The sequence below is a fragment of the Ipomoea triloba genome, chromosome 14 (genome assembly GCF_003576645.1).
Source record: "Ipomoea triloba cultivar NCNSP0323 chromosome 14, ASM357664v1".
NCBI lineage: Eukaryota > Viridiplantae > Streptophyta > Magnoliopsida > Solanales > Convolvulaceae > Ipomoea > Ipomoea triloba.
In genome coordinates this window covers 15,643,163-15,651,809 of record NC_044929.1, presented here as the reverse complement: position 1 = coordinate 15,651,809, position 8,647 = coordinate 15,643,163, and positions in this window count along the sequence as shown.

Here is an 8,647-nt window from a genome sequence, read left to right as displayed (position 1 = left end):
TATCAGCCCTCCATGATGAGATGGCCGAGGTTATAACTTCTGGACCAGTCAAGATCCTAATGGTTAATACTGCTGCAGTTCAAACCCAAGAAACACCAAAGTACATCCCAAAACCTAGGGAAGAATGGACCAGTGATGATAGGAAGAGAAACAACCTGGACAATATTGCCAAGGATATTCTCTTCAGAGCTATAGACGAAACCATCTTTCCAAAAGTGAGGAAGTGCAAAACGGCAAAAGAGGTATGGGATACTTTGATGTTAATTGGTGAAGGTGACGAACAGGAAAAGGAAAACAAGCTCACCGTGGCCATGAAGAAGTTCGAAGACTTCAAGATGAAGCCAGGAGAGAGCATCGACAGCATGGAGTCTCGGTTCATGAAGCTCACAACCGAGATCAGTGACCTTGAAAAGGAGATCCCACAAAAGGAGCTGAACCTGAAGGTCTTACGTGGCCTCACTAAGGAGTGGGAAGTAAAGGTGATCACGATGAGAGATCACCGAGATCTGAAGGAAACCACAACAGACAAACTCTTCCGGGATCTCAAAGCCTTCGAGTTCGAGATGTTCCCAAGAGATGAGGACATTGTGGATCGACGAAACGTAGCACTTGTTGCCTGAGCAACCATCCACATCTTCAAGGTCAGACTCTAATCCTAGAATGTTATGTCTGACGAACAGTTTGCTCTCTTTGTGAGAAAGTTCAGGAAATACATGAAGATGAACCAGGAGAGCAACAAAAGTTCACCTTCCTCCTCAAGAAGGAAAAATGAGAGATATCCATCCAGAAGGACGGAGGAGGAAAATCAGGGTCTATGCTACAACTGTAGAAGACCGGGACATTTCAAGGCCGAATGCCCTTACCCACTAGTAAGCAAGCATCAGGGCCAAGAAGGCAAGGATTCCAAGAGAATAGAGGAATCCAGGGAGAAGCCAACACAAGGTGGCTTCAAAGGATCATCAAAGACGTATCAGCGCAGGAAGGCGCTTGTTGCTGAAGAATTCGAGAGGACAATCGAGGAGTCCGAGACGTCGAGCTCCAGCGAAAGCAGCAGCAGCTCAGAGGATGAGAGGGGGCTCATCTGCTTATACACCGAGGAAGAGGAGAATCAATGCCTAATGGCCATTGACAACGAGGTAACCTCTACTCCTACATCTCGCTGCTCTACTTCTACCTCTCGTTGTTCTTCATTTAAAAGCGATGAGGACCCCTTCGAGATGTTGGAATCGCTCAGAAGGAACCTTAACATCGCCAATAGCACTCATGCTAGAGTGATGGATGAAAACAGCAAGCTAACTGCTGAAAGAGATATGCTTAAGAACGTCTCGAAAGAGAATTTGGAGCTGACTCTCAAAGTAAGTGAGTTAGAAGCCAAAGTAATCCTACTATCTGAAGAGTGCAAAGCTCGAGAGACGAGAGAGCTTAATCTTCGAAAGGTCATAGCATCATACACTAATTCCTCCAAAGCTATGGAGAAAATGGTGGTTGATCACAGACCTACAAGTGATAGAACCGGTCTAGGGTTCCATCAAGACCATCTCTCGAGAAATAAACAGACCAATGGTTTGGGAACTTCAAGAAATGGAGGATCTCAACCCAAACCAAATAAAGGTCATAAAGGACCAACAGAAAAGACCAGAGTAGCTATTCATAAACCGTCCCTATACACCAGCAATGGAAAGTATAGGAAAGCTACGAAGAATGGCCGGGTAAACAATATCGAGAGATCACCTTGCTATCTCTCGCAAGGCCATTCCAAGTACAAAAAGAGCTACACTCCATATAATGCACCTCAAGGCAAATATGGAAGGTCTGAGATCCACATAGTTAGGAACTCACGGATGGAGAAAGGAAGACTCTATCCATCTAGTGAGAATTGGTCATCAAATCACAAGTTCTGGAAGAAACCTCACTTTCAGCAATTTCACATGACCAAACAGCGTATGAAAGGCATGGTGCATAAGCTGGTCGAAAAGTCTCTACCTAAGTTGATTTATGCACCAAAGAGGCCTAAAACCTTTGCTAGCATTCCTTATAATTATCAAACGTACAATGGCTACATTGCGCCTAGGCCTGGAATAATGGGCACAAGGTATAAATGGATGCCTAAACTCACTAACCCACCAGGACCCAAAGTTTGGGTACCTAAACTTGCTTGATTTCCTTGCAGGACACCAGGGACGTGTGGTTCATTGACAGTGGATGTTCGAGACATATGACTGGAAATCTAACACTGCTTGAGAACATCCAACCTATCGAAGGTCCCTTGGTGACATTTGGCGACAACGAGAAGAAGGGGCGCACAAGAGCTGTTGGTGAAATCCAAAAGAATGAGCTGGTTATTAAAGGAGTGTCCTACGTTGAGGGGCTCAAGTTCAATCTCCTTAGTACAAGCCAGTTCTGTGACAAGGGCCACAAAGTTGTCTTCACCAAAAGCAAATGTCAGATTATGAACGAGGAATCTCTCGAAGTCGTCTTGGAAGCAGCAAGGAAAGGAAACATGTACATAGTGGATTGGAGGTCTGCAAAACCATCCCTATGTATGCTAGCAAGGAGCAAGGAAGACTTATGCTGGGATTGGCATAGTAAGCTTAGTCATCTGAACTTTAAAACTATCAACAAGCTTACTAAGAGGAACCTAGTGGAAGGACTGCCCAAAGTGACGTTTCGAAAGGATAAAATTTGTGAGGCATGTCAACGTTGCAAACAGATCAAATCCTCCTTTAAGAGCAAAGCCGAGACATCATCCACTAGACCATTAAGTCTCCTTCACATGGACTTATTTGGCCCAGTGGATCCACCCAGCATAAAGGGAAAGAAGTACACTCTTGTGGTAGTGGATGACTACACAAGATTCACTTGGACCGTGTTCTTAACCAAGAAAAGCGAGACAAAAATTGCCCTACCAAATCTCTTGAAACAAGTTCAAGTTGAAAAGGAAGTCTCGATACTAAAGATCCGGTCAGATCAAGGTGGAGAGTTCGTTAATCAAGTAATCGAGAGCTACTGCAACGAGAACGGAATTCATCATCAACTATCAGCTGCTCGAACACCTCAACAAAACGGGGTTGCTGAAAGAAGGAACAGAACTCTCAAAGAAGCCGCAAGGACCATGCTCTCGCAAGCCAACATATCACAAGGATTTTGGGCAGAAGCAATCAACACAGCGTGCTACACCCAAAATCGGTCCTTGATAGTAAAAGGAGTTGGAAAGACTCCATATGAGTTGTGGAATGGAAGAAAACCGAATGTAAGCCACTTCCACTCATTCGGGTGCAAATGCTATATTCACAACAATGGGAAGACTCAACGAAGAACTTTTGAAGAAAAGGCAGATGATGGAGTATTTCTGGGATACTCATCGACAAGCAAAGCACTCAGAGTCTTCAACAAGCGGAGTTTGGTGGTTGAAGAGTCCATACATGTTACCTTTGATGAAAGGGCATCAACAGATCAACCATCAAAGACAACGGAAGCTGCTGAGGAAGATCAGCCAGAGTCTATCGAGAGATCAAACTTACCTCTCGAAGACAAGCAGTCGATAGTTCGAGACGTAGCAGAACTCCAGTCAGAATCAGATGATGAAGAGTCTACCAAGAAGAAAGCGCCTGACTCAGTTGATCAAAACCAGATCATAGATGTTCAACCCATATCTCAACCTTCAATGGAAGTATCAACTGAGGAGCCGCAACCCGACCTAAGATGGCTGAGAAATCACCCTGCTGATCAAGTGATCGGAGATGTACGTGACAGAGTTCGAACCAGATCAGCTTACAGAGAAAGCATGTTTGCTTGTTTTCTATCTCAAATAGAGCCTAAGGTGATCGATGAGGCTCTAAGCGACGCAGATTGGGTGCAAGCAATGCAAGAGGAACTTCATCAGTTCGAGAGGAACGACGTTTGGGAACTAGTTCCGAGACCTCATCATCAGAATGTCATTGGTACAAAGTGGGTTTTCAGAAACAAGATGAATGAGGATGGAGTTATTGTTAGGAACAAGGCCAGACTTGTTGCCAAAGGCTACTGTCAGGAGGAAGGAATAGATTTTGATGAAACCTTCGCTCCAGTGGCACGTCTCGAAGCCATACGCATCTTTCTCGCATATGCCGCCTTCAAAGACTTTAAGGTATATCAAATGGATGTCAAGAGCGCTTTTCTGAACGGACTTCTCGAAGAAGAGGTGTACGTTGAACAACCTCCGGGTTTCTTGAAGGACGTAGGAGCTGACAAAGTATACAAGTTGAAGAAGGCACTCTACGGCTTAAAACAAGCTCCAAGAGCTTGGTACGATACCTTATCCTCTTTTCTATTTCAGTGTGGGTTCACCAAAGGCCTAGTGGACAAAACATTGTTTAGGATTAAGGATGGGGATCACATCTTATTGGTGCAAATCTATGTGGACGATATCATTTTTGGTAGCACCAATCCAGACTTGTGCGAGAAGTTCTCCAGTTTGATGAAAGGAAAGTTCGAGATGAGCATGATGGGAGAGCTCAACTACTTCCTTGGACTACAAGTGAGACAGCTTAAGGAAGGTATCTTCATCAACCAGGAGAAATACACCAAGGATCTGCTCAGGAAATACAACATAGAAGGGAAATCCTCAGTCAAAGTACCTATGGGAACCTCTCTACGTATCGATGTCGACAGCGAAGGTCGAGAGGTCGATCAAACCACTTATCGAGGTATCATCGGATCTCTTCTTTATTTAACTGCAAGTAGACCAGACATATCCTTTGCAGTAGGTGTATGTGCTAGATTTCAGGCAAGTCCTAAGGAAAGTCACCTAAATGCATCCAAAAAGATTCTTAGATATCTAAAGGGTACGCAGAGTGTTGGGCTCTGGTATTCGAAAGGTGGATCTTTCGAACTTATGGGTTATTCAGATGCGGACTTTGCCGGTTGTAAGATAGATCGAAAGAGCACATCAGGGACATGTCAGTTTCTAGGTGGAAGACTTGTCTCATGGTTTAGCAAGAAACAACATTCGATAGCTACAAGCACTGCTGAGGCAGAATATGTAGCAGCTGGAAGTTGTTGTGCTCAGATCTTATGGATGAAGCAACAGCTAATGGATTATGGTGTTGAGTGTAAGGAGGTTAAAATTATGTGTGACAATACAAGTGCTATTGCCATCACCCACAACCCAGTGTTACACTCCAGAACAAAGCATATTGATATTAAGTATCACTTCATCCGAGACCACGTTGAGAAAAAGGACATCACTTTGGAATATGTTGCAACGGAGGAGCAACTAGCAGATATTTTCACAAAAGCGTTATGTGAAAATAGATTCTCTCAACTAAGGTTAGAATTGGGAATGATAGAGTTGGGTTGAATGGTCAAATCTTATCTTCTTGTATTTAGTGCCATGAACTGTTTCGCATGTGAGGGGCGGTTTCATCAACTTTATGGCAGCTTTGGAGTTACACAAGCATTGAATGGTCATTCATATTGCATCCCGTGACTCAACAGTGGTAACCCTATTGGGCTATAAATAAGAAGGTTTCTTTCAGAAGTTCATACCATCAACTTCCCATGGAGAAAAAGAAAGGAAAAGATGATGTTCCATTCTTTTATAGAGGAAAGAAACCGGCAGTCAAGTCCAAAGATTTTCAAGGAGAAAACTATCCAGAATCAACGAAGGGTGAACAGATTACGGAGCTTCCTGATAATCCAAGCAAGAATCCTATTCCCATCCAAGGTGAATGGATCCCCAAATACGAGGAGATCCACAACGATGGGATACTGGAATCGGGAGAAGAGTCCTGCACAAGAGGGACTCCTACTGCTGCACATTCTGGAAAAGGGCCTTCCTCAACCAAATGGAGAACCAAGGGAAATGGAAAGGAAGACCAGTTGGGACTTTCTGAGGTCAGCAGCAGTCAAAGGGGTGATCATAACTAATCCAAAGACACTAAGAGGATTAGCGATGAAGATGGTCACTCCCAACTATAGTAAGCAGCTCCGGAGAGAAGAACAAGAAAAGGGAATAGCCACCCCCAGTTCTGTTATTAGACAAATAGGACTTTAGATGGCTAGTTCCCGCCTTAACGATAGATTCCTATTAGGCTAACCAAGGCCAAACAAAAGTTTCTAGGGAATTTTAATAGGATATTGATTCATATGTAATGTATCTGGAAATCACTAAATGAACTTAAGGATATGTTCCAAGTGATATCTTTTAAATGAATCAAACTTGTTTCTCTCGCAATCTGTGTTCGAAAGGTAGTTCGAGAGGTCACCCGATCAGTTTGTCTACATACATTATGTCTCGAAGAAGGGTAGTTCGAGAGGTCACTTCGAAAGATAACAAACTGATATTTCTGAAAGGAGGAATAAGGAGGGTTAGGGAACAATCACTCAGGGGGAAGAGCCTTAACCAGATCAAGACGGAGGAATAAGGAGGTTTAGGGATCAATCACTCAGGGGGAAGATCCTTAACCAGATCAAGATGGAGGAATAAGGAGGGTTAGGGATCAATCACTCAGGGGGAAGATCCTTAACCAGATCAAGATGGAGGAATAAGGAGGTTTAGGGATCAATCACTCAGGGGAAGATCCTTAAACTCATAAGGAAGATCATTCACCTTCGAAAGGTAATTTTGATAAGCTCAACGGATATATGAGGTGGAACGGCTATCCTTGGACATAAATGCTAGCCATGTGGTCATCGGTTACTGACGGTTTTTCGCACTTAATGGCATTATCTTGATTAGTGGGAGCATGCTTATACCCCACTGTCTCAAAGCTTAAACCGTTCTATACTTTACCGAAATACCCTTACCAAAATACCTTATAAGCTGACCGTTATCAGGGGTATTTCTGACTTCTCACATCTTTTAAAACAACCGGGATCCTTCCACGGGTCAAACTCTCAACCCTACCCATATATCCAACCCGAATCCGCCTAATATAAAAGCAAAATCCTTCTTCTTTACCCGGATTCAAGCTAAAAACGTTTATCCAAAATCCCCAAATCCTAAACGCAGTACTCATTCCCTCCAAAACATCTAACCTTCATCAATGGCGTCCGAATCCTCTACATCAACCTCATCTTCCGACGCATATCAGAGGGAGTTGCTACACATTCGCTCTCAAATCAAACAAGTCAAGGCGGGGAGTATCCTTGACAGAAATGGCTTCATCACCAACTCCCCTAATCCAAAAATGGCGGAAAAAGTCCTGAAGAAGTTTGAGAAAGCAGGACTGATGAAATACATGACGCATGACTACGGGACCGTTCACCCCCTCGACTTCACAGAATGGTTCGCAAATGCCAAGGTCACGAAGGGTAAAATCGAAAGCCGCTTTAATGATTTTACCATCACAACATCTGTAGGTGACCTCAGAGCGGCATTTGATTTCGCGTCATCGGAAGAAGCAGTCAAGCACCTATCGGATTACGACTTGGACAAGCAAGCCTTCTGGGAGAAAATCCGACTAGCGACTGCACCACCCAGAGCATCCTCTGCCCTCCGCAAGTACCATCTAAAGGAGAGGTTTGTTCTCGCTGCCGACCTAATCATGAAGTTTGTGCTCGGCAAGGTGTCCGGAACTGACGAGGTTAGTCTAGACCTCCTCAAAATCCTCCATGCCATTTGGAACAACAACAAGCTGGACTGGGCACATATTATCTTCAACTTCCTTCAACAGCAAGTGATGCGCTCAGTCTCCAACGCCAACCTGTTGATCAGTAAAAAGGTTGGTTTCGGCTTTGTTGTGCAATTTCTCTTAAGCTTGAAGGGCTTCGAACTGAGGGAGGGAAAAGAGATTCATCGAAATACCTATATGGGTAGGACGAAATCTCTAGTCCCCAAAACTAAAGGTGTTAAGGCTGCACCTTCTCCCTCACAGCCAAAAGGAAGGGGCAAAAGGAAAGCCCAAACCGAGGAAAAGAATTCTGATGATGAACCTCTCGATGTACTGAGACAAAGGGTTCATCTGCCAAAGAGAGCTAGGAAAGCCAACACTGCTGGTGTCACCCATTCTGTTGTTCAAGTACCGTTTGAGGACAGGGCACAAGCCCAAGGGGAACCTCAGGCTACACTGGCCACTGAGGTTGAGAGAGTGCCCCCTACCAGGTCCCTGTCAAGAGATTTGTATGTTAATGATGATATTACTGCTGAGGGTACTGGTGACTCTGTTGGTTTGCCTCAAGAGGAGGCTCGAGAAGTTGAAGGTACTGGGATCAGTGATCCAGTACAGAGTATTGTTGAGGAACCACGACAGGTGGTTCGAGAGGTAGATATTCCAGCAGCTGAAGATCTAGACTGTGTGGTGGCTGCTGATGGTCAGGGCACTGTGGTCAGGAACCCAGTGCAAGCCTTTCTGAATGATGGGTTAACACATGATCTCTCGGTTGTTCGAGAGATAACTGAACAAGCTGTGGAGTGTGCATCAGCAACAGAAATCCTACCTGCTGACTCTGATGAGCTGAATGCTGAAATCACATCTCGATTGAATCAAAGTGTTGAGAATGTATCGAGTTTGGACGACTTCTCCAGAGTACTTCGCTGGATCAACTGGAGAACAGGTCCCTTTGATCAGTTGATCTCAAGAGCAGCAGAGATGGCGGCTGAGGAACGATTTGCACTAAACTGGTTAGATCTCACTGAAATCCCAGCCGACGAGCTTCAAAACCGTGC